Source organism: Leopardus geoffroyi, chromosome B2 (assembly GCF_018350155.1).
Source record: "Leopardus geoffroyi isolate Oge1 chromosome B2, O.geoffroyi_Oge1_pat1.0, whole genome shotgun sequence".
NCBI classification, from domain to species: Eukaryota; Metazoa; Chordata; class Mammalia; order Carnivora; family Felidae; genus Leopardus; species Leopardus geoffroyi.
Window position 1 is genome coordinate 50,126,568 of NC_059332.1, and position 27,155 is coordinate 50,153,722.

Consider the following 27,155-nt stretch of genomic DNA (forward strand, 5'->3'; position numbering starts at 1 on the left):
ATGGCCAACAATAGAGGATGGTTTTAAAAAATTATGCTACATCAACTGAAGGGAATGTTATATTGACATTAAAATAAGATTTTCAAAGACTACATAATAATATATGGGAAGAGTGCTTTATGACAGTAGAAAGTTAAAAAATAAACACAAGAGTACAATGCACACAAAGATAATACTCAAGCCCCCCACCCTGCAAAAATATGTATCAACTAGGGAGAAACATAGAAAAAAAGAAAATAGATGTATTAGGGACTGATAATTTGTTTAATGTTTATTTATCTATTATTTTTGAGAGGGGGGGGCAAGGAGGGAGGCCAGAAAGAGAGGGAGAGATAGACAATCCAAAACAGGCTCCCTGCTGTCCATACAGAGCCAGACACAGGGCTCAAACTCATGAACCATGAGATCATGACCTGAGCTAAAGTCAGAAAAGCTTAACTGACTGAGCCACACAGGTGCCCCAGGCAGTGATATAATTAAAAACTGCCACAAGGTGAGTTCCCCAGAAAACGGATTCTGAGATGGAGATTTGAATGCAAGAGGGTTCTACCTCTTGATCCCTCATGATCAGCACCTGGGAGAGAGTGATGGCAGCAGGAGTGGGTGGAGAAAAAGTTGGGCTCATTGCAATCCCAGGAGAGATGCTGAAGCTGGACTGGCCTTGGTACTGGTAAGCAGGAATGACTTTGGATGAGCCTAGTGGGCATCTTTCCCTGAGGAAAACTTAGAGGAAAGTTAATGGAAAAAACTGGTCTCCTCCACTGCAACTTGTCTCAAGGTCCCACCTAGTACTCATTAACTCCACCTTCTACTGTCCATGATGAAGTTCACTCACCCTTAGCTAGTGGTTTTTCTGGATTAGGTGGTTTTTCTAAGTGGCCCAGATTCTGTGCCTTAGGACTTGATCTCCTGGTCACCTTGCCCTTCTCAGGCTAAGGCTGCTGCAAGGGAGTACAAAGTGGTCACCCATATCCTGAGGTCAAATATATTCTTCCATGTCCCCTATCTCCTCCAGATGTTCAGGGTCGACTTCTCCCTTAGGACAGTGACTTCTTTCTACGCCTGCTGATTTCTTCACATGAGAAACCCAAGGTGACTAAGCAGGGGACAAAACTTGAACTTGAGTAGGATTCTTGCTGTGCACCCTGGTGGAACATCCTTTATCTGGGAGCCGAGATCTCTAAATTCACAGAGCCCAGAGTTGCAGGAACAAGTGCAGAAATTCTCCCCGTGGACCTCTGGGAGTGTGGGTAAGCAGGGACACTTCTACTTCTACCCCTCAGTTCTTAGACCCATGTACTCGGACCATTAGGGACACCACACTATATAATAGCTGTTGATTTAGGGTATATTCTGTAAGGTATCACCTCCAGGCCAGTCTCTCAGTTGTATCTCAATAAGCCTTTTCATTGTTCTATCTGTGTGGTGCAGTATGGGATAAGGCCAGGGGATCCCATGATCATATACCCACTGCCACGCCTCACCTTATCCCTATTTGTGGATCAAACACTCTGTAAGCCCTCGGATAATGATGTTGTCTAGGGCCCTGTAAATAGGAAAGGCAAACTCGTAGCTAAAATATTTGTCAGTATCAGTCAAAATTAGTTATTACCAGGGTTGAAGGAATCCAGTGAAGTCAACTTTACACCAAAAGACTGATTGATCTCCCCTAAGTTATAGTGCTGTATTAGGAACATAGGATTGGTCTCTATTGCTGGAGGTTTGGAAATTTGGTAGTGGCAGTAGCTAAAGCAGTATTGGTGAGTGGAAGCCCATACTGTTGAGCCCATATGTATCTACCATTCCTGCCACCATTGCTACTTTGTTGTGCCAACACTGAGGCCAACACAAAAGCTAGCTGGTGTCAGCTGGCTGAGCCATTCTGTTTACTTAGTGCTTAGTGTGTTCTGTGGTTCAGTTAAGAGTTCTGGGTGTGTAAAATGACTCAGATATGGAATTTGGGCAAGCAATCATGAATTTTTATTGGTATTGCTGCCCTCAGCCTGAATTATTTTGATTGGATATATTGAACAATACTCTTGTTGGCTGCCCATCTATCTTGCCCATTAGGATACTCTTTTCAGTTATCCATCTCTGTAGCTTTCTAAGGACCACGCCCCTCTTTCTGCCTCTTCGACCTTGCCTCTCACTACAATAGTTGAATGCATTTTGCTTCTAAAGTTTAAGCACTGCCACTACCTCTAATATTTCAGGCTACTCTCATCCCCATTATTATAAAGGAGCCCAGTTCTGTGATGACACCTCTAACCACAAGTTCTGGACTATTAGGGAGAGCCACCAGTGAGTTTCTCAGTGAATCTGATGTCCCTCTTACCAGGTCCTTCTTTACTGCTTTGGTCTTTCCTCTGAGCCTTCACATGGAAAATAGTCATCTGGTGGAGTTTTCAGCCTCACATAATAAATCCACTCAAGTATGCTTCCTTCTACGACACATTGGTTCCTTTTTCCATTGTCTGCAAAAGAAGTTCTGGCATTTACTTCTCATTGAGTGTGGGCATCACTTTCTCCAAGTCCTAGCAGTGTAAACTGCCAAAGCCCAGGAGAATGCTTCCATATCAACACTCCCTTGGCCAACTTTATATTATACTTCCCCTTGATTCTACACCCTCAGAATCCAATCCTGTACATCCTCTCTTAGCTCATGTTGGCTATGTCCTGCAGCTCCTTCAGGGTATAGTTCCTTTCTTCTTCTTGCAGACCCAGTGCATCTGTGACTGCATTTGTTGTGACTTAATGCACTATGTTATTGACTATAATGGGTTATGATGGGTCTAGTGGCGAGAAGGGAAATGGTGGCAGATTCGGATAGGACATATGTTGTCTTGCAAGTCAGAGGCATAAGTACCATCCTTACGGGAGTGATGAGTACCAGCCTTTGACAAGGAGTAGGCCCTTTATGCACACCTAGAGGCTTCAAGGGAATATGCAGCTTCAAGATTTCTGTCACATCAACCCAAATCCCCACCTCCCATTTATCAGGGTCACACTCTTTCCCAATTAGAGCTTCAACCTAAGTGTAGCAGACCCGCCACTGAAAATTTAATGTCTTCTGGAGCTCTGCTAATTTGATGCTTAAATCTTGAGCCTGATCTTTGATTTTATCTGCCCTCCAGCTATTGGAAATGACAGTCTCATTGTGCTCTGCAAAGAGGCCCTCCGGCTTTTATGTTTAGCCGTTAATTACTGATTAATTGTGCTCAGCCTTTCCTTGTCTTTCTCCAGAGCATCTCTTGCCCTTATAATTACCAATTTCCTCATGCTTCTCAAATACTGGTTTCATTGCCCCAACCAGTGCCCTCCATTCCAAAAGTATGCCATTCCAGAAACTGTCAACAATCATACCACTGCTGCAGGCCTGGCTTTATCCATGCTCTTGATGGGGTCCTTATTTCCAGATAGCTGGTGGGTGACTCAGATTTAGCACCTACTTTCTTGCGCCACTCCCGCAATCAGCTGTCACAAGCTGGGTTTCCTGGGAGGCAGAGTCTGCCATGGAGAGCAGCATGCAGGAGGCTTATTAGAGGGCACTCTTAGATCAGCATTTGTGGGAGTGTAAAGAAGCAGAATTGAGCAGGGAAGCTTGACTGAAGCTGTCACAACACAGGCTTCTGCAGACCCCAAGAAAGTCTCTGGAACTGGGATGGCCCTGAAGAGTTGCCCTCGCTTTGGGGACCTTGACCAGTCATTGGGTGGGGGCTGCTATGTCCCCTGGGAAGGGGACATAACTTTGGATGAAGCTGCTCAGTTCAGCAGAGGATAATCTCAGGGCAGAGGGGGTTAGCTGGGATCTGCCAGCCATCCACCCTCCCTGCAGCTAGCTAAAGGAATACATGCCTGAAAGAAGGGTCTGGATTTGGGCAGCACACTACAGTGTTCATTGTGATGTTTTTTAAGTTGTTATAATTAATTATATTTTAACAGCAAAAAAAAAAAAAAAAAACCCAAAAAACAAAAAAAACCAAGTCATTAAAAAAATACCCAGGAGTAGGGCGCCTGGGTGGCTCAGTCAGTTAATCGCCTGCCTTCAGCTCAGGTCATCATCTCACGGTTCACAGTGAGTTCAAGCCCCACATTGGTCTCTGTGCTGTCAGTGCAGAGCCTGCTTCAAATCCTCTGTCCCCCTCTCTATCTGCACCTACCCCATTCACGCTCTCTTTCCCGAAAATAAAAATAAATAAAAACTTTTTAAAAAATGCCCAGGAGAAAATAGTGCCATCTTTTCTGTGCTTTCCTCTGGAGTCTTAGTGGTTTGTCCCGGGGAAGGTTTCCCCACCTGAAGAATGGCCCAGACAAAACAAATAGAAACTTGGGCGTGCCTTGGTCAGTGAAACTACCGATAGGGGGTCAATTAGCCTCTCGTGACTCACCATTCCCCAACCCACCCAACCCAGACCAGAAAGAGGCAAGTCAGGTGGAGCCTTCAGGGTGCTTCATGGCAGAACAAGCTTGTAAACCTGTGTAACCTGAAGAAATAATTCGAGGCTTGCTTAGAGGCCTATTGCCACATGGCACCCACGCTAAAAACACATAAATCTGATGCCTAAGACCTTGAAAATCAATTTATGTCTTTACTGAAGCCTGGTGAAAATGTGACAAAGACACACTTCCTAAGAATAAAAAATAAAAAATAAATTATCCTAAAAATCCTATGGAGACAGCTCATTCCTAAGGTTTCATGTATTCCAGCTGCTGCTTTCTGAATCTCTCATTTCTCTTGCTGGCAAAACTCCAAAAGACCTTGCCTCCACCTCTAGATTTACACTTCTTCCGCAAGTATATATACAAATCAATTTTATGTGTATAAATCAATGTAGTCTTTCTCTGCACTTTCCACTTCTCCTGTCCTCCTTACCCTCAACAACATGCAAAGGGCAGACACAGCCTCATGAGCAGAGGTGTTGGGGGGCGGGGGGAGGGATGTAAAATTTGGCCTGTGACACTTGAATTGGTAAATATGCTATATTTTTATGCTATCTTTGATGGTAAAACACTCCACCACATAAGAACCCAATCATAAATTAAAATGTATGAATCACCCCTTCTTTAGAGCTTCCAACTCATTATTCTTATGATGGCCTATCTGCTCCACTTCCCCTCATCGCCCAGCAGAGTGTTTCCATGGTGCTTTGTCTGGAATAGATCCGACTGCTTTGCACTTGTCCTCTTGAAAAACCTTGTTGACCTGCTTGATAGGGAGAATACATGAATATGAGTGCACATTTGTGCATATACACACGAACGCAATTTTGCATATTATTTCAGTGAGTTCATGGACTCCTCAGTAAGTCCACTAATAACCACTTAGTTTCCTTCCCTAACTCCCAGTTCCTAAAATTCTCACCCCAAATGTTCGCTAAACCAGTAATACACTTAGATGCCCATGACAGGATACAAACTCCTTTTTTTTATATTGGCAAATGAATCATCCTCATAAATTACATAGAGCACATAAATTGTATACTAGAAAAGCCAACATTTTAATTCATTCCTTCCTGTTAGTCACTCACTCATTTAACAAGAATTTTTTTTTTTTTTTTTTTTTTGCTAAGCACTATTTTAGAGTAATATATTTACTTAAAATCAATTTCCAGCTTTAAGAATGAAGCCAGTTCATGGGGAGAACCGCTATGTAATTAGACAATTGCAATAGTGTGCTGGGACAGAGGGTGCTGTAGGAGCCTCAGGGAAGAAAGCGGTGAGGCGAGAGCAGTGGTGGGGAGGGCACCTAATTCTCTCTGGGAGTTGGGTATGGCTGAGAGTAATTTCAGGGAGAGCTCTTTGGAAAAGGCAGTACATAAACTGTATATTGGTGAATTCTTAGCGTTTTCAGAAAACAAGAGTGGAAGTGGGAGAAAGACCTTCCCTCCAGGAAGAATAGCATTTGCAAAGATGGAATGGCAGGAGGAAGTTGATGAGCTCATCACTGGTTTACTAGGGCTGGGGTGGAGGGTAGATATGCAGACTGCCCTGTGGAACAAGGGTCAGTTCACAGAGGGCCTGGAATACTGGTCGAAGAATTTACTCCTTATCCTCAATAGGATGTGCAGCCTCTGAAAGCTATTTAGCAGGCATGACAGACTCAGCTTTGCATGTAGCATGGTGAGGTGTGGCAATCCTCACGCCTATGCATGGAGATTGCTTCTATGTTGCATTTAAAAATTTGGAAATAATAATAAAGAATTGAAATTACAAATGACTTGATTTTAAGAAATTACAATTGGTGCTTGGTTATACATTTATATAACAGCACCCTGAGCCACTTGCTTTTAAATGTTATTTTGAATGGAGTTATCTCCAGAGCTGTGGGAATAGCATGCATAACTGCCATCGCAGCTTATCTCTGTTCCAGGTTCTAGAGAGGCTCCTGAGAGAAACTCTAATACTAAACTATTGCGTTTATTTTTTTTTAATTTTTTAGTGTTTATTTTTTTGAGAGGGAGAGAGAGAGAGAGAGGAAAAGAGAGAATCCTAAGCAGGCTCTGCGATGTTAGCGCAAAACCCGATGCAGGACTCGAACTCAGGAACCGTGAGATCACGACCTGAGCTGAGCTGAAATCAAGAGTCGGATGCTTAACTGACTGAGCTACCCAGGCGCCCCAATATTGAGTTTGTTTATAGTTTTATATTTTTTCTACTTTATTTTTTTAATGATTACATTTTTAGTTTAAAAAGGAGAGAAAATGGAAATGAAGAGAGAACATGCATCGGGCATCAACATCATTAAGTGGATATTCTTCTTACTTACATATTTAGAAAATGCTTTTATTAGTTTTTTAAATAATGTCTCTTCCCTGAGTAGTCTGCTGTCTGTTTACTTCACTTTCTAGGTCAGTTTGCATCAGAACTGAGATCCACTCAAGGGAGTAGATAATGCGTGTGAATGTCGTTTGCTGTGGTATATGGCAAGAGGAAAAAGAGTTTTAAACCAAATTCATCGGGGTGAAAAGAACACAAACTTTGGTAACGGATAGATCTGAGTTCAAATCCCAATTCTGTTACTTATGAGATATATAACATTGGACAAGATATTTAACATCTCTGAATCATAGTTTTCCTTTGTATAAACTAGAGCTAATAACAATTTTCTTGTAAGATTGCTGTGATAAGTGAAAGAACATGTATTCAGTGCTTGTGTAGTGTTTAAAATGTGGTGGTTAATAGTAGAAAGATCACCGTGAAGGTGGTGGTTTCTGAAGCTAAATTGCTTACCAAGACCAGGCACAGAAGACTCATTCAGGAGGGTGAACAATTAACTCATGAGGCCTAACCTAAGACAGTTACAAAAGGAGAGACTAAATTTTAGAAATAATCAAAACTTGATGGTTAACTGGGGTATGCTAACTACTATAGCGAACAATCCCTAAAATCTTTACGGTATGATACGATAAAGGTTTATTTCCCCCTGTGTTAGTTCAGGTCCACTGAGAAGCAGATGCCAGGATGAGATTAGACTTGCAAGAGGTTTAGGGGGGGAAACACCTGTGGAGGATAAACAGATGCCAAGGGAGGAGAGAAGAGCTTTCAGACCACAAGTGTGGACCTGATACCACTGAAGGAGAGTGTTATGCCCAGAATTCGTGATCCCCAAAGACCACCAGGGAGCCGAGTCCGATGCAAAAGCAAAGAGCCTTTATTCGAGCTAGCTCGAGCTCAATGCCCTACCTGCACCGACGCAGCGATGAGATACGGGAGAGAGAGAGCGGGGTTTCAAAAGCACAAAGGTTTTATAGGGATCATGGCCTCAGCCGATTGGCTGGGGAAGGATAGAACAATGGCTGCCAAGTTGTGGTCTCAGATCAGCAATTATCAGCATCACCTGGAACTTGTTAAAAATGCAAATGTTGGACCTGATGGTCACAGACCCACTGAATCAGAAACTCTGGGGGTGGGGCTCAGCAATCTGTGTTTGAACAAGTTTTCCAGGAGATTCTGATGCACCTGAAGTTTAAGAACCAGTGTGTCTGAGATTGTTTAACATGTTTGGCCTCAGTGTATACAGAATGTTTCTCACTGGTCACCTATTAACCATTGGCTGTCAGCCTTGCTGTGCTATATAAATACCTAGCACCAAACACCATCCCCAGAGACTCTGATTTAATTGGTTTGGGGAGGGGTCAGTTATTAAAATGCTCCCAGGTCATTCTAAGCCTGGACAGGGTTGAGGGCTCCTGCCTCTGGCCCCTACCTGAGAGAAGCCCTCCCTCTTCTACTCACACTTTCCACGCCTCTCACACTCCCCTTCCTCCCACCTTAGACTTCGGAAGAATGCATCAATCGGTAGCCTGCTTTCCTAGAAAACATAAGTTACTGAAGGGGAGGAGGCGTGGTCTGAGGTTTGAGCGGGAACTTCTTTCTGCGGCCATGTCAGGGACATAGTCACTAGTTGGCCAGCCTAGGTCTGCTCTTTCAAGAGCAGCAAGGAAAGAAGTTTGGGTAGGGAGATTCCTGGACTTCAGTGTAGTTTCAAGAAAGATTCAGCCAGGTCAGTGGAGATTCCATGAGTCAGAGTCACCTGCTGGAGGAATCCCATGTCTTGCAGGAATGGGTCTGAATTTCTACACTCACCACACTTAGTCCTTGGCTGGGAGCAGCCCATGGGAAATGTAGTCTTGGCACAAACACAGTGATAGATCCAGTGGGGCAGCAGCTGGGGTCAGAGTAAATCTTGTCCCCCTCTTAATGCTCATTTTCATGACCCTCACCCCTATGTCATAGTACAGTGCAGATCAGTGGACTTGCAGAGCTCCACTGAGTCCTTCCGGGACCCATGCTCCTTATTACTATGGCTCTGCTCTAGGTTCTCTCCATCAAGTTGGCAGGTAGGAAAAGAGAACACAGGTCATGTAGGAAAGTTTTCCACAAGATTCACCCGGACTTTGCTCACATAACCTATGTTCAGATTATATGGGCCAGGATAAAGTCACATGGCTCCATCTAATTGCAGGAAAATATAGGCCAGTTGCATACCTCAACAACTATTTGCATGGGACAAATGAGAGACATGGTAACGTCCCCAGTTTCTGGCTTGGGTTACTGGATAGATGGTGGTGTCGCTCACTGATAAAGAAGATACAGGAGAGCATGTGACTTCAGAGGAAGTGGAGCTGTCTAGCAGCCAGCTGGACATTTGAGTCTGGAGCCCAGGGTTAGAGATAACCCAGATGGTGGTTGAAACCATGAATTGCTGAGAGATAAGAAAATGGCTAAGAACATAATTCTGAAGAACACTAAAGTTTAAGGGACTATGTGACTCAACATCTATTTCAATCTCCCTTGAGTGCACCTTTCCATGCTATAAATCTGGAAGCTAAAAACATTTTGGAGACTCCCTGAAGCTAGGATTTCCAAGGATGTGATTTGGGTTCTGCCAATTGGACACACCTCACAGAAGACTCCAGTGTCAGAACTGAACTGGTGGTGGTGGGGTGGGTGGCCAGGCAGGGCAGAAGGCATCCATCTTGCTGGTATGAAGGGTAGGAGCTCTGGATCCCAGGTGGGCAGCTGTAGCCATGATCTCCTGGCTCAGCAGGCACTTCCCAACCATGGCAGAAGCAGCAGCTTCCTTAGCAACTCGGTCCTGAGTGTGGCTTTTTTCCTGGTAATTGAGCCTAAAGTCTTCTTATTCAACTCTCCCACTGGTTCTGTAAGCCAATTAATACCTTGTAATTATCCCTATCTACTTAAACCAGCCAGGATAGGTTCTATCCTTTGTACCTAAACCATGACAGATATAGACAGTCAGAGAAACCTGAACCTTTGAAAGAGGCTGAGAAGGAGAGGCCAGAGAAATGGGACTAAAACCAGGAAAGACAGATGCCCCAAAATCCAGGGAAGGGAGAGTTTCCATAAGTGGTCATCAGTAAATGCTACAGCGTGGCCAAGACAGATACAAATATAAAGTAAAATAATTCAGCCAGGAGATCACAGGGAAACTCGACAGGAATAAGTCCAGTGGAATAGGTGGGGAGGAAATTGGATTGCAAGAGGTTTAGGAGATTCTTCCACTTTATTTGGACTAAATTTATGGAGTAAGAATCAGGTATTATAGTCAGGTATTAGGAAGATTATTTTATGCTCATTATTGTGCCTGGAAATCCAGAATAGCAATCAGATCCGTCCAGATGTAGGAATTTGTCTTCTGACATCATTTATTGAAGAAGGCTGTAGCCCCAGCTCTGTTAGTTCTGCAAAATCATTCTCTGAACCTCCATTTTTAAAAGAGAAAAAAAGATCCCTTAGCAAATGGACAGACCAAATCTACCTGGCCTTCTGCCCTGACAGAATGATGTAGGAAATAAAAGCACAGGATTTGGACTTGGCCACACTTAGGTCTTAATCCTGGTTTTGCCACTAATTTGGCTATATGACCTCTGGCAAGTTACCTACACCTAGCTTTCTCCTCTGTAAACTAAGGATTGATATTATCAGCCTCCAAGAGTAGTTATGATGATTAGTTGAGATATGTAAGGCATTGCATAAGTAAAAAGTACTCAATAAATGATACTTCATTTTTTTTTCCTTAGGAGAGAGAGAGAGCGCATGCACAGGGGAGGGGGAGGGCAGAGAGAGAGAGAGAGAGAGAGAGAGAGAATCTTAAGCAGGCTCCACACTCAGCATGGACTCCAACACTGTGCTCAGTCTCACAACTGTGAGATCGTGACCTGAGCCAAAATCAAGAGTCAGATGCTTCACTGGCTGAGCTCTTTGCCACCCGGCGCTCCAATGATAGTTCATTTTGTAAGTGGCCAAAAATACCTTTTGGGAAATAATAAACTATACTCCCTTCTTCACAGGGTTGCTGGCCAAATGAGATTATGTACAGAAAAGCAAAATATAAGGTCTGTTATCAGAATGAAAAAACACCGTAAGAAAGGTCACCCCTTAAACCAGAAATTGACTAAGCTCCTTAACAACGTGATTGTGCTATGAGTTGGTAGGGAGAACAGGGCCAGGACAAAGGGGAGCTGAAGATAAGATTCAACTGTTGCACAGTTTTTCCCAGTGCTGGCCCTTGTTGCCATAATAGACATAACAGACACAATCAACATTCTACCATAAAGGGCAGTAGATTAATATACACCTGTCAGTAAAGATGGAAACTCTGTGCCTGATAGCTGGGTACGTGGAAAGGGTAAAGGGAGCTGATACATTTGCTTGAAATTAGGTAAAAGATTCATATATGAAGAACCCCATTCTGGATGTCTTCAGTGCCAAACTTCCTTCCCCTTCCTGCCTCTTTCTGAGCCTGTGCAGAAAGCACACACACCAACTCTGTACAAAGTAAGAATTCCGAAGAGCTTACATGGAGATAAACTGCCTGCTTGTACAAATAGGAAAGCCAGAAATCTCTGGAGATGGGCAGGTGAGTTCCTCCTGCTTTCCTGCCTCACCCAGCCCTGTTCTTGGCCCTCCATTACAACAAAGAGGTGGAGTTACACTCCATTCTCTACAGCACCCCCCCCCCTTTCTTTGGTCATCCCCACAAGAATATAGCCAAAAAGTTGCATCCTAGTGGCCAAGGGACCTCCTGATACACCCACCCCACCTCCTATTCCACCCTTTCCCATTCATTGACTTTATCCTTTTTCCCATTAGAGACTAAACACAGCCAGGAGAGTGAGTTTTTCACTGTAGATCATTTTATTTTTTCCATTTACCGTTGTTCTGATCATCAATCAGCCATTTTCCCCGTTACCTCATTCTGTAGGTGAAGCATTAAAGCTGTGTTAGAGTTCAAGGCCAGTCTACCTTCTACTGCAGGGAGGCACCCCTGGCAGCGCAATGCTCTACTCACTTGGCCACTGTCATAGACCCTTCGGGAGTGGGCAGATGGGGCATGAGGGCAGAGGCAGTGTGGCCTGCTGAACAGGTGTCAGTGCTGGCTGAGTCAATGTGCTAAGAGGGATGGCTGGTGCTGGCCCACGGGAGGCTTAGTAAATCACTCCTGATTGCTAACCTCTGGGACTTCACATCTTATAATTTCCCAAAACAGACCCGTGATTATAAGTGCTCAACCTAGTCATCACTGCCCAAGCCCAGGTGTTCTGAAGAAGTAGGGTGTAAGCTTGTATTTACAAAGAAAATGATAAGGAGCTATTTACCCGGCAAACACATTCTGTAGAGTAGATCACATGTACACATTGTACTGCCTTCCTCCATCTTCCCGCAGCACCCTACAAAGTCCTGACAAGCCACCAAACCAGGATTATATTGTGGCCCTGCTTTCTGTAGGTGGTGCTCAAATTTTCATAAAAGAGAATTTAATTTTATTCAATTTGGTCTGCTAAATTTATACATTTATTTTAGTGTCTATTCTATGCCTGCCACTCTGGGGTGAGACATAAATGAAAATATTGGGACTGCCTTGAAGGAACATTCAACAGAGTTACAGAGATAGGCACCTTTACTATTTCACAGTAGGACTGTGGCTTTTCTCCCCTTTACCCTAGACTTTCCGAGGATCATTAGCCTATGCTTTCCTCCCTCTCTCTTGCTTTGGGGAAAGAAAAATTGAAACCTTTATGTTAAGACTTATTCTTCCATGGGATTTGGAATTGGAACCACATAGGGGACTCAGCTTCATTCATCAACTTTTTCTTTCATTGTCAACCTCTTTGCACTTGCCCCAGAAACATGCTCAAATCTATTCTATCTTTATATTTCTCTACCTTCCTTTCCTCTTGGGATGTAGTTTTTTTTCTTCCATTCATTCAGTCATTTACTCATGAAAGTACCAAATGTTGGTGATGAACACTATGTGCAAGGCCTCTCCTAGGCTGGAGACATAAAAACAAACTCTTTGTTTTTGAGAAGCACACTTTGTGACTGTGGAGACACATGTAACCAGGTATATATATTGGTGCCCCCTCTCTCTTTTTCATTGCCAAACTTTCTGAAAGTGTTGCCACCTCCTTGTTTCTCAATCCCTGTGGCCCTCACAGCTCTTCTGAAATAGACATCATGAGTCTGCTGTCCAGTCCTCATCATAGCACTCACTCACCTCAGCCCTCTTGCTGGATTTGACATCTTGCCAAACTCTTGTCACAGCCTGGTTTCCTGGAGACAGAGTTCCTGTTCCAGCTACACCATTTACTAGGACAAGTCACATATCCTCTCAGACTCAGTTTACCTTGAGACTCTTTTTTTTTTTTTAATGCTTGTTTATTTTTGAGAGAGAGAAAGAGAGACAGAGTGCAAGTAGGGGAGGAGCGGAGAGAGAGGGAGACACAGAATCCAAAGCAGGCTCCAGGCTCTGAGCTGTCCAGCACAGAGCCCCTGGCGGGCTTGAACTCACGAATTGCCAGATCATGACCTGAGCTGAAGCTGGACTTTTAACCGACTGAGCCACCCAGGCTCCCCTCCATCAACCAAGATTTTTAAAAGTCTACATATCTGGGTTATTGTGAGGATTAAATGGAGATATTGCATGAAAAGATTCTCTCACATGGTTTGTATTAAATAATTGTCTACTTTCTTTTGATGGCACTAAACATTCTTTTTAGTTCTTTGCCTGTCTCTCTTACTTAGAATTTCTTTGCTGGATACTTATCCTCCCCATCCCTTGAATTATAGGCATTGCTTTAATGGAGATTTGCTTTTTGGGGGATTTCCTCCCCACAATTCCAGGGCAAATCCAAGATTTCTATCTGGAGAGTCTATACCTTCCCAACCTCCTGCTCCAGAAGATCTGAGCATGGCACGTTACCTAGGCCTGACTAATCAGAGTTTTTCATTCTCTTGGACAGACAGTGATTGGTTCAGGAGTGGGCAGGAGACCTCCTCTCAGAATCACTGAGACTCCAGGAGATTTCTGCTAAGGCTTCTGGGAGTGAGGCACTTTTTCCCATTAGGCTTGAAAGCATTGAAGATAGAAGACCAGATGCAAATATAGCCATCCTGCCACCACAGGGGAGACCCAGCTTAGGAATGGAGCTAAGCCAGAGGGAGAAAAGCCAAAGGATGAAGGAAGAGAAACAGTCCTGGTGATACCATTTGGGCCTCTGCACCAAATTACACCAAAAAACAACATAGCATCAGGACTTCTTTGCTTACTCATTAAGTCCCTTTTTTGCTTAAGCATTAATCCCTTTTTGGATGGAGTTTTCTGATATTTATAAGTAAATAAATTTTAACCAAGAGAGAAATGTTAACATCCACTCCTCATTTATTCAACAAGTACTCATCAAGCATCTTGTGTGTGCTAAGGACTGTGCTAGGAACTGGAGATACAAGTGTAAGTGAAACCCATCTCTGCCTTCAGGAAGCTAGTTAAGAGACAGGAAATACGCGAAGGCAACTTCGTGCCATTAGTATTGCAGAAATACAGCCTGCTCTGGAAGCACAAAGAGGGGTAGCTACACTGTCTCAGGGAATGATGGAAGACTTTCCAGGGGGCATAATCTGCATGGAAACCCAAAGGATTTATAGCCAGGCAATGATATAGGGAGGGATGAAGAGTGTTCTGTGCAGTGGGAAAATGGCCAGAAAGGACTCAGAGAAAATACAGAGCACCGGAAATTTTGGAGACCTGTGCAAAGTAAAATAGTGTTCTAAGGAGAGGGTCTACCAAGAGTCCAGAGAGGTAAGCAAGAATAAAACTGTGAAGGACCTTGAAAGCTTGAGGACTTTGTTTGGAAATGTGGGAAGGCTTTCAGCAGGGGAGTGTGTGGCCATGATCTCCTACTGCTACACACACAAACGTACCATATATTCCTACAGCTGTCAATGTCATCTACTCCTAGGTTGATGATATCCAAATCTGTGTCTCCGGCTTCTGTCCTGAGCTCCAAGAGGACATCCTATGTCAACTTCAAGTAAATCTCTTCATTTTCCTCCCTTCTCTGTCATTCTGCTTGTGTCCCCAGATTCAGTAATAGCATTGCCCTCTTTCCAATCACTGGCTATAAAGCCCTGAGTCATGCTTCTCTCTTCCATTTCCTGTACCATACTCAGTGGTTGCCGTATCTCAGCAATTCTATTTTCAGATTGTCTCTTTCATTTTCATGTGAACTGGAAGCTATAGCTTTAATTTTCCAGAAAGCTTTCCCACCCCCATCTTCTGGTAACTGAGCTGGTATATGACCAAGGCCTGGCTTTTCATGGTGTCTGCAGCAGATAGATGCTAGGGTGACCCTTCATGATTCCCACTTCCTAGTGTTCATGCCTCTGTGTGATCCCCTCTTTGAGTGTAAGTGGGATCTATGACTTGCTTTTACACGATAGACTATGGCAAAAGTAATAGAGTTTACATGATATAAGACCCATCTTGCTAGAAGGCTTACTCTAGAGATTTTTCTACAATAAGAAATATTAAATATAATATAATTTTAGTTATAATATATTTTAATGTAATAATATAATATATAATTATATAGATTATGTAGTCTATAATATATAATTATGTATTATAAATTACATATAAAATACATAATATATAAAAGAGAAAAGATAGTCTACTGTACATGGTAAAAGGAAGTATTATTTTGTAAAATGTTTGTTTTAGTTGTATATATGTATATATATATATATATATATATAGGGTCAAATGTAAAAAATACTTATGGTATACATATATAATTATATATATAAGATCATACACTATATTTACTATAATACCATATATACTGTATAGCATATTATAGTACATACAATATTAAAATTACATGCTATATATTATATGCTGAATATGTAATATATGTGTGTGTGTTACATTATGACCTAACATATATATACACAAATATAACTAAAATAAACATCTTACAAAACAATACTTATCCTTACTATTTACAATACACTATCTTTCCTTCTTTTCTATACTTTTGATGCTCTTTTAAAATCCTGCTTGCAGCCCATGTGCTTCTGTCCTCACCACAGTGAGAAATGCAGTTGCCCTGTGCTCTGAGCTGCATTCGCTGTGGCTGTAGGAGGTTGGAGATGTTCTATGCCATGCTGAGGAGCCCCCAAACCAAGGCTTTTTTATGAGGAAAGAATCTAGAGCTCAGCTTGCTGCTGAGGATGAGGCCAAGACTTTAGAAGGAACTATAAGCCCTGATAGTTCAGAAATGGATTACAAGGAGCACGGGATGATTTCAATCAGCTTCTCTTAGTCCCCCAGAGCACACAGAGATGCTCAACCACTGGATTTTGATGTTGCTCAGGAAACTCCTAACAATCCTGGATGAAAAGAATTCAGCAAGAGGGAGGAGTCTAGGAATCTCCTGAAAGAGTGGTTTCCAAAGCAGGAGAGAAGCCCACCTCAACCCCCAGGCATCTACCCGACCTGTTCCCCAGCAGCATTTTAAGGAAGTGCCAATGGGACAGTGTGCTTTTGATCTGAGTGGAGAAATCCATTTGAAATAGAAAGCGAGTCTGGAAAGCAGAAAGATCAACATGTACAATAATCATAAGTGAGAGCAAACAAGATACTTGGTGACTTGGAGGAGGATGAAGATGAAAATGCAGAACCTTTGCAAAGCACTTAAAACATAGCTACCTTGCGTTAGCAAAGACAGCGTTTTATGTACTGCTACACCGTATCGTTCTTGGGTTCTTTTATTTTCAAGCTAATAACCATGAAAATATATCTTTACACACAAACATTTCCCCCACTTTCTTAATGGGGATAATTTGAACTGATATTTAACGTCCTCTAAAATCACAATAAGTAACTGTGATGTATGTTGAATAATTGGAAAGTTTGGGAGTTCATAGGAGAACCATTATATAGACCACAAATAAGAACTATTGTAATCTTAAAAAATGCCAGTATTCCCTATGCAGATAGTATTTTATGTATTTTGAGGTAGGAAAAGTGCAAAAACTTCAGCTTCTTCAAGCAAGAAAGGCCCTTAGACAGGGCTACTTTTTATGATTGGTTTGCAGCAGTATTTTAAACTTTTATATTCGATTAATGCAAAAACGTTAAGAGAACATAACTTACCTTGAGAAACACATTAGTAACGAGGGTTCCCTTTTGTCTTTAATTCCCAGAATAACTTATTTAGTTACTTACACTGAATATTTTTAGAAAAGTTTCTTTTTTTGTCTTTCACATATATGAATAGGAAATAAAATAAGTAGCATATTGCATATAAATCAGTGTACTGGTAGGTTAAAAGTTTTCCCCAAGAAGGGCTCATTTTATAATTTAATTCAAGGGAAGCCAGTAGAAAATGTTCTATCAAGTTGCCTGAAATATAACAGGTTCTCAAATTACTTGAAATAGAATTCAGTGAATATGAATGAAGTTTCCGATAGTGTTGATACAAGTTCCATATGAGTCGAGTTGGCTTGCTACATATCCAGATTCTCAGTATTCCCAACTTCTGTTATGAACACACATTCCTCCATCTTTCTTCAACATCTTGTCCTGTTTTCTCATAGACCCTGCCAAGCTCAAGCTACCATCTCTTTTTCATGTATTTTTTAGTTTGTTATTTTGAGATATTTGTAGATTCACATCAGTTGTAAGACATATCACAGAGGAAGGGCTCCTGGGTGGCTCAGTCAGTTAAACGTCCAACTCTTGATTTTGGCTCAGGTCATGATCTCACAGTTCATGGGACTGGGGCCCACATCGGGCTCTGAGCTGAGCACAGAGCCTGCTTGGGATTCTCTCTCTCCCTTTCTCTCTGCCCTTCCCCACTCATCCTCTCTCTCTCTCTCTCTCTCTCTCTCTCTCTCTCTCTCTCAACAAATAAATAAATATTTTTTTTAAAAAAAGAAATATCACAGAGGAATCTCATATACCTTTTATCCAGTTTCCCCCAATGGTAACATCTTGCATAACCAGAGTGCAATATTACAATCAGGATATTGACATGAATGCAATCCACCCACCTGGTTCAAATGTAACCACTTTTGTGTGCACTCATTTTGTGTGCACAGTTTATCACAGGTGTAGATTCACGTGCCACCACCACAGTCAAGATACAGAACAGTTCCATCATGGGAATTCCTTGTGGTTTTTTATAGCCACAGCCCTTTCCCCTTGCCCTAACCTGTGGCACACACAAATCTGTTCTCCATCTCTAGAATTTTGTCATTTCAATAATGTCATATAAATGGAACCATTCAGTATACAACCTTTTGAGATTTTTTTTTCCACTCAGCATAACTCCCTTGAGACCTATTCAAGCTGTTGCCTGTATCAATGATTCATTCTGTTTTATTGCTGAGTGGTACTCCATAAGACAGAGGTATGGCAGTTTGTTTAACCATTCCCCGGTAAAGGACATTTGGGTTTTTTCCCACTAATGGGTCGACATACAATTTTGAAAGATGTCTTTAGTTACTTGGCTCTGCTGCTAACCTTGTTCTCAAGCCACACTAGAGGTCTTGCTTTCCTCACACATGACTGGCTCATCAGCTGCTGTTTCTCTGTCCCTGTTCAGGGATATTTGTTTCTCATTTGTGCCCCCAAATACTCTACCTAGAACATCTTTGTCTAGTGAAGTCCTACTTACTAGAATAAGTTAGGCATGTTTTTTGCTACAAATCACAAGAAACTTGACTGAAGTGTCTTTTTAAAAAGGGGATCTTTTTTCTCACTACCATAACAGGTATTGCCTAGAGCAATAGAAAAAGATGTAATAATATTATAGAAAAAGCTTACTAAATTTTTCTATAATATTAGCAGTAAACATTTTAGACTTTGTGAGCCAAAAAGTAAAGTCAAAGATTATCATGTAAGCACTTCTGTAACAGGAGAGAAAACTCGTGCCCTGCCCCATTTGTTTGCTGTGGGCCATGTGAGTGTTACTCATGCTTCTCCTCTGTAGTTGCCTTTTGCTGCAGATATTCTTGCGAGAAAGAGCCTATCAGCATAAGTGGGAGGGGCCTGGCCAGGTAGGTAGGAGGGATGGCTACCTCACTGGTCAATGTCACTCTGCCCCAGTGACATCCAGAGTCCTGTGCATCCTATACTCCTGTGAGCCCAGCATATCAACTTGGGCAGCTAGCCAGAAACAAGGGGACTCACATAGTCACCAATCTCCAGACTGAGAGTCCACCACTCAGTTCCCACTTGTTGCCAACAGTGGAATCCCTAATATATTGGTGGTGGCCAGCTGGACCCTAGGCACTGGTGATGCATAGCTGCCGCTGGCCAGAGAGTCAAGTACCAGTAGTGGAGAGGAGAAGTAGGGGCAGAGGAGGATGCCCTGGCTTAGTCTCCTTGGCTTACCATGCTAGCCTGCTCAGGCAGTGCCCCTGAGGCCTACAAACACAAACTTGGCTTAGGGTCTGTAGCTTGTCAAAGCTTAGCTGGAGTAAGGTAATTGCTATTTATTGTTCGAGGGGTTCAAAGATGTCAGGATTGACATCTTTGTGATTCTCTTTGTCTTTCCCTCATGGTCTCAAGATGGCTGCTTCAGCTCCAACCATGACTTCCAACCAAGTCAGAAGTGAGGAAAAATAAAAGGGATCATGACTATCTCCTTTACCAACAGAAGTTTTTCCAGATCCAAGTCCAGGTGGTTTTCTTTAAGTTGCATAGGCCAGAACTAGGTCTATGGTTTCATTCTCAGACAGAGTCTCTCAAGCACTGAGTTTGAATTGTCCTCGCTAAGCAGATATGTATCTCTTTACAAATAATTCCTTCCAATCCCAGAGAAAACACCAAAGGGTCCAGTTTGGGTTACATATTCACCCCTATTTCCAAGGGTTTAGGAAACTCTGATCAGCCGGCCTGCGTCCATTCTTGACCCACAGGCCAGGGCAAGTGGGGAAATGTGACTGTTAGCACTGCCATGTGAGGGAGGGTGAGTTCCTAAAGGAAAAGATGCTGGCAGAAACAGATACCCACTACAGAAGAAGTCAATATGTTGCTGCTAAATTGAATTGAAGTATCATTATTAAGTAGTTATACTCAAGGTTTTAATGGATTTGTAAGTGCTGCTATCCTGGCACTATGCCAAACAATTAACAGTATTTGTCTCCAAGAAATTTACAGTCTGAGGTAGACATTGGTTATTTGGCTAAATATGATTCTTTTGGTAACAAATGAAAAAATATTTAACAAAATAAAAAGCATAGGGGCAGCTGGATGGCTCAGTCAGTTAAGTGTCCGACTCTTGATCTCAGCTCAGGTCATGAGCTCATGGTTCATGAGTTCGAGCCCTGCTTCTAGCTCTGCACTGACAGTACAGAATCTGCTTGAGATTCCCCCCCCCACCAAAATAAGTAAATAAGACTTAAAAAGAAGCAAAATAAATAGCATAGGCCAAGCCATGAGATTCTAAGTAACAGAGACTCAGAAGTAAGTCAGTGGTGTACTTTTGAATAAACAAACTGAAATGGAGAAGATTTAAATAATGTATCTGCAGCCGTACTGAAAGTAGTGACTGAAGTGGGGTCAAAACCACAGGACTGTTACCTTAGGAGCATGGACTAAATCTCTTGAATCCATCCAGCTCGGTGTTTTATGCCCTAAGATGACAGGCACTCCAGCCTGGCAGGCATGCAAAGTGTCTACAGGCTGTCATCATGCCTCACCTTGGCTTGCTCAAAGTGTCTGGCTAGACATGAGGCATCCTGCTGTGCTACCTGCCGCCCGGTTAGGACTTGACCAATCAAAGGACCGTTTCACAACCAATGATACAAGAGAGATCCTTGATGTTATAAGACATTCTATGTTTCCTCGCTTTCCTTTGCCAACTGTTGATTAGGACAGAGGCTGCAGAAAGTGGAGTGACAATTCTAATGGAAGAGGATGTGTTGTGATACGGTGGTGTCATTGGGTGGGGGTGGTCAGAGAGCTTGGTAGTAGCAAAGCAAAGAGCAGAAAATCCTCTTAATGTGTCCTAGACAGTTCAGTGCTGTCTTTATTTGATAATTAATGAATTAAACCACCATACCACAGCGTGCATCAATTCCTGCTTGTCAGCCACAGTCAATATCTTCTATCAGTTCAACAAGGATTGTTGATAGACTCAAAGTGGCCCACACCCCCTAAAATGAAGTTGTACTCTCCTTATCAGTGACAGTTATCAGGGCATGTAATACAAGCACTAATTACTGTAATTTCTTCTGCCATTAAATGATGCAAGCATCTTCCATATGTGCATGATGCCAGGGGTCTGAGGCAGAGAAGGAGAGGGAGTGTTGAAGGGAAAGACACCCAGAAGAATACAAGGAGACCTACAGTCTCCACTCTCACATGTCTGTGTGATGCTTTCAAGGTCTCTGGCTTTCTGGATCTGTTTTCTCATCTGTCCAATAATGGAGTAATTTCTAAAGTCTATTCCATCTTCATGAAAAAAAAATCTTAATGTTTACATTAAAAGCATTCTCAATTATAACTTCTTTGATTATCAATAATAGAAATTCACTGGAGCTAGCTAAAAAGCTAAAAAGAGATATATGTTGGAAACTGTCGTGTGCAAGGAATGGCACTTTACTATTTTCCTTTGACTCAAACAGAACCCGATTCTGATCCTTCATCCCATTGTGCCGGCAAGAACATGCAGGAGAGGGTCGTGAGGGTGCAGGGATGAGGACTGGAGAAGCAAGATGATATACAAAATATTTAACATCCTATACAGTCACAAAGGTGCATGCCAGCTGAGCATCAACCTGGTGGAAGGGGTTGGGTGTTGGTGAAATGGAGGAGTGAGGGGAAAAGAATTAAACAAAAGTAGCTCTTCTCCTTTCAGGTTCTTCCCCCCCGCCCCCAAACAAGAATATTAGTACCTTAATAAACAACTCAACACATAAAGATACATAGGCACTTAATGGAGCTCAAGGGTAGAGACAAAGCCAGCCTGCAAGAATGAATTAGAGCCAAGGGTTTGGAGACATTAAGACTCTAGATTCATCTCTTGCAGGCCCTTCTCTGTAGGAAAGACTCCCTCACTGTTTTCTTTCTCTCATTTGCTCCAACTGGCTCTGTCTAGTTTTCCAGTTTGCATGCTGCCAATATCTCCTGAATTTACTTCCTTGTTGTTCAAAACATCACATAGATTAAGGATGAGCTAAATCCAAATTCTTCATGAAGGCAGACTAATAGACAAGGCTTGGGTCAGGTACATTTTCTTGGACCATCTAGCTGTGACTAGAGTGACATAGTCATATGTGGCGGGGAAGAGGGAGCTGCTGTGTACTATTGCAGCTACAATGTAAATGGTAGTATAAGAATAATATTGAAAATATTTAACAGTTGGTATGAAATGAGCATCAGCCACTGAGAATGAACATGAGCCATAGAGACCCAGTATAGCTGGACAAGGGCTTTCTAGTTGTATCAGCCTGGGATAGGGACAGAAGAGGACCAGTTTCTAGAAAATGGGAAATAATCATGAACTGCACAGTTAATCAAAGAGCAATCTATTACAGAGTCTAAGAAAAAATAGTCAAATCCATTTTAAAAATGAAGTAATAGTGTTCCTGGAAACATTTAGCAATTAGAGAGATAATTTAAGTGTCATTTTGGTTTCTATTTGATTGGAGGAATAATTCCATAGAATGCTGTGTTAAGTGTTATAAACAATAGAAGAAAAATATAGCACATGACACTCCATTCTCTCTTTCACTCTGATTTGAGAAGGAAGACAGAAAATTTACAGGCATTTAATTGCAAAGTGCACACGGTGTGGGCCCTGGGAGTCAGAAAAAAGAAGACATCCTTGTGGCCCAGAGAAGTCAGGGATGCCTTCAGAGAGTAGCTGAGGATGATTTTTATGGCTCCTTTAAGCATAAAGATTTTCTGAGTTTTTTAATATTTATTTATTTTTGAGAGAGAGAGAGAGAGCATGAGTGAAGGAGGGGCAGAGAGACAGAGAGAGAGACAGAATCCGAAGCAGGCTCCAGGCTCTAAGCTGTTAGCACAGAGCCCAATGTGGGGCCCAAATTCAAGGACTGAGAGATCATGACCTGAGCCGAAGTTGGATGCTCAACTGACCAAGCCACCCAGGAGCCCCTTTTTTTCATTTTTTAGAAATGTTTATTTATTTTTGAGAGAGAGAGGCAGAGCATGAGTGGAGAAGGGGCAAGCATAAATATTTTCCAAATTCTATGGATTAACGAAGGGACCCACCATCTGGACTTTGAGGGATGTACTCAAAAGGTCAAGGGAGCCTTATAGATCAAAGATGGGACTACAAGAAACTTTGCTAAAGATCAAACACCAGCCTTCTGAATGAAGTGCAGATACATGCTAAACACAGAGGAACCTTGAAAACATCATGCTAAGTGACAGAAGCCAGACACAAAAGTCACATATTAGATGACTCCCATTTAAATAAAATATCCAGGGGGCGCCTGGGTGGCGCAGTCGGTTAAGCCTCCGACTTCAGCCAGGTCACGATCTCGCGGTCCGGGAGTTCGAGCCCCACGTCGGGCTCTGGGCTGATGGCTCAGAGCCTGGAGCCTGTTTCCGATTCTGTGTCTCCCTCTCTCTCTGCCCCTCCCCCGTTCATGCTCTGTCTCTCTCTGTCCCAAAAATAAATAAACGTTGAAAAAAAAATTTAAATAAAATATCCAGAATAAGCAAATTCACGGAAACAGATAATTTGTGGTTACCAGAGACCAGAGGGAACAGAGAATGGGGAATGACAGCTAATGAGTATGGGGTTTCTTTTGAGGATGACGAAAATGTTCTAGAATTAGATAGTGGTGATGGTTGTACAACATTGTAAATACACTAAAAGCTACTTAACTTCACATTTCAAAATGATGAAATGTATGGTATGTGAATTATATCTCAATAAAAACACAAACAATAAGAAAAAAAAAACACCAGCCTTCTGGTTAGAAATAACTTCTTTTCTCTTAGCCCTCTTTGCTTTACTCTGTAGACTTGTCCTACCTCTACCTGTGCTATGAATGTCTGTCAATTCACTGACAACTACCTACTTTATAATGCCAGACTAGAACCCTCCCCTGGGCTCCCATTGCAACTGAACATCTTCTCGGAAGATCCCACAGGCACCTCAAACCCAACATAAGGAAAGTAAAATTGCAGTTTTGGACGCCACCCTCCTTTTTTTCCGGTACTTCCTCCTTTGGTTGACAGCTTCCCTGACTATCCAGTCATTTAAGCCATCCATGTGTAGGTCATTCTTTATGCCTTTCATTCATTCATTCATTCATTCATTCATTCATTCGTTTGTTTATCTTTTCAGTTAATATTTTTTTTAAAGACCTGCTACGTATCAGGCATGGTGCTATGTGCTGGAAACAGCGCTGGGATACCAGATGGTTTCAGCCTCTGTGGAGGATACTGGGAAGACTATTTAATCAAGAATTCTGACACAGTGAGATGAGAACTATGACCTAGGTAATACAGCGATCTGTATTTTTATACAAGCACACAACATCGGGATCCAACCTCCTACTTCCAGTTAGTCACCAAATGCTATTATTGATTTTGCCTTTTAGATGCTTCTTAAATCTGGTGTTTGCTCTTCATCCACAATACCCTTGCCTTCCTTCAAGCCCTCATCAGCTCATGTCTATCTGACTGCAACTGCCTCCTAACCAGTCTCTTTTCCCAGTTTCTCATGCCTCCAGCCTCACTAGTCTCAATTCCTTCTCCCACATTGCCTCCAGAAAAATATGTCAAAAACAAAATATCTCATACAATTTCCTTGTTTATAAGTGTCTATCTATTGTAGTGACCCAATACACCTGGGGGCTATGCCATGCTCCCATCAGAACAAGAACCTACAATAGCAGAGAAATTGATGACATGAAGAGGGTTTGCCCCCATCCCCAACTCTGGTGGGGAATCATTGTGCCGTTTCATTGTTCCTTCCTAGGACATGTGTAGTCCTTTATTATGTGACCCCTGCTTCCTTCTCCCATATCACCCCTTGCCATGGTTTCTCCCATGTGGTAGGATGGATTTTCTTTCTCCAATTTTCTCAATCTCCGTGGTCTACCTATCACCAAAGCTGAGACTGTTCCCCAAGGCAGAGAAATTGACAGGCTTAATATAACAATTCAAAATTGCTTGGCTAGCAAACAGTAAATGAGGCCACATGAAAGGTCTGAAGATCTTTCAGATATTTGACTATGAGGCCAGCTCTTAGGCTCTTTCCCCCACCCACTTGATTTGAAGCCCCTGACCCAGTCCAGCAGCAGAGGTGGATGGAACTGAGTGATTGACAGCCTCTCGAAGACTGACCACAAGAAGAGGTGGGATGCGAGCACAGCAGGGAGTGAAGGGAATGAAAAAGTTTAAATGTACCAAAGAAATGAGCAGGAGAGAGGAGACAGAGAGAGACAGAGAGAGCCCAAAGCGGAGGGATGATCTCTAGTCCTTGCTTACTGGGGGTACAGATCACATGGCCACCACGAATATTGATACTAAATCTTGGTGCTAGTTAGAGGAATCAGTGGGGTAAGAGGAGCTGCTCCTGAATTCTCTCTTCCCCTGAGGATTTTATGAGTTGAAACATGCCACTGGAACCCAAAGTAAAGGGTTGCGTTTACTTTCTTTAATATTCTACACGTATGATTTAGTGACAGACAGTAAAACTCTTTGGTTATGGACTGTACCGTCTCTTCCTTCCTTGTTGCAGGCTGTAAGCAGGGGTTGCATCCATATGTGCCCTACACACTAGCCATTGTTATTCCTACAAGTGTGGTGCTGTTGTGTGCCTCTTGGCTTTTGTCTCTGCTGTTTCCTCAGGCCAAATGCTTCCCTCTTCTCCAGTTTGCTTATTTAGACCTCATCCTTCATGACTCACCTTGAGCTTTTGCTGACCCTTCCAACACTAAAATACCAGGTGACTAAGGAACTAGGCGCTCCTCCCTTGTTTTTCCATAATGTCCAATATCCCTCTCTTATAGCCCTTGTATCATAATTATTTGTATAAATATGTCTTCTCTATTAGAGGGGAGGATGGAGATTGCATCAAGTGTATCTTTTTTTCTTTAGGTCTTAGCAAAGTGTTCTTAGCACTTACATGGTCTTCAATAAATATTTCCTGAATAGATGAAAGAATTAATAATAGGACTACTGCATATTGAATAATAGGCACATGTCCCTACGTCTCCAGACTAAATCTTATTTAGTGGCCTCACAGCATCCAAATAAGATATTTCCCTTCTGACCTAAATGATTTGCTTACCCCCTTGTCAAAAATGTAGAGGGATTAGGACTAATTGGATTTGTCTAAAGAGGTAGAGAGAAGGGAGAGAGAGACTTAAAGTAGCCAGGCCTCATCTTGTTGCACAGTTTACTGGACTCAATCTCAATAAAATTGGATCAGCCAGCACAGTTCTCTTCTAGCCCTGATTTAATAGAGGGGATGAGAGATGTCGAATGCACCATTAAAGAGGAGCATGGCAGGAAAGGAGGTTGTTCAGGTCCAAAGGAGCTGGCTGATGGAGCCAGTCATGCCCATTAGTGGCTGTTAAGAGAAGGGGCACCTTGCATATTGCACTCAGCGTCCCCTCCGAGAACCTTGAGTTCTTGGAATCCAAGCATGCTGATTTTGACCTCCCTGCCATCTGCTTCCCCAGCACCACTGATGATGGGGTGACTCTGACACAGTTTATGGTTGCCTTAAGCAAGTTACTTCTTTTAACATCTATTTTAAAAAGAGAATAAAGATACTGTTTGCTGTTGTTATGAGGTCAGAAACATAGGGTACTCACAAAGCACCAACACATCACAATTGCTATAATTAATTTCATTATATTTTTGTCCTGTAATAATGTACAGTTAATTATAGTCCATTATAATTATACTTATGTGCAGAACAATGAACAACAGCCATTTGTTTACATATTTATTTTATTAAGGATATTTTGAAAAATGATGAAAGTTATAAAAAAGAAACTCAAGTTCTCCTGGAATATCACCATCGAGAAATAACCATTATGAGTGCATAACTTTCTTTTGCTTTTCTTTCTTTCTTTTTTTTTCTTGTGATATATATTTAAATTTATATTTATTTTTATAAGATCTTATTTTTAAGTAATCTCTACACCCAACGGGCTTGAAGTTAAAACCCCAAGATCAAGAGTTGCATCCTCTACTGACTGAGCCAACCAGGCACCCCCATATATGTCTTTTTTAAAAAATTGGATTACACTGCACAGCCTGCTCTGTTTTGTTAAACCACAGAACTACAGACTGCAAATTTCTCTATGCCATGTGGTCTGCATGATTTTTGAAAACAGTATAG

General features: G+C 42.2%; 1 protein-coding gene and 1 long non-coding RNA gene across 4 annotated transcripts in view; one reads left to right on the top strand and one right to left on the bottom strand.

Annotated features, from left to right (window-relative positions):
* PAQR8 (progestin and adipoQ receptor family member 8) overlaps positions 1-27,155 on the top strand; it is a 122,044-nt gene that overhangs the window by 42,408 nt on the left and 52,481 nt on the right. Inside the window, exon 3 of one of the 3 annotated variants that reach the window (XR_006717259.1) lies at positions 6,849-7,080. The exons of the other annotated variants lie outside the window; for them this stretch is intronic. The gene's annotated coding sequence lies outside the window, so the exon portion shown is untranslated. Of the gene's footprint in view, positions 1-6,848; positions 7,081-27,155 lie in introns of those variants that run through there. 3 annotated transcript variants of the gene reach the window in all.
* On the bottom strand, positions 4,967-7,716 carry LOC123608502. The gene is made up of 2 exons (XR_006717261.1): positions 7,684-7,716; positions 4,967-5,203 (listed from the first exon to the last, which is right to left on the bottom strand). It is a non-coding gene; the product is annotated as an uncharacterized LOC123608502 (long non-coding RNA).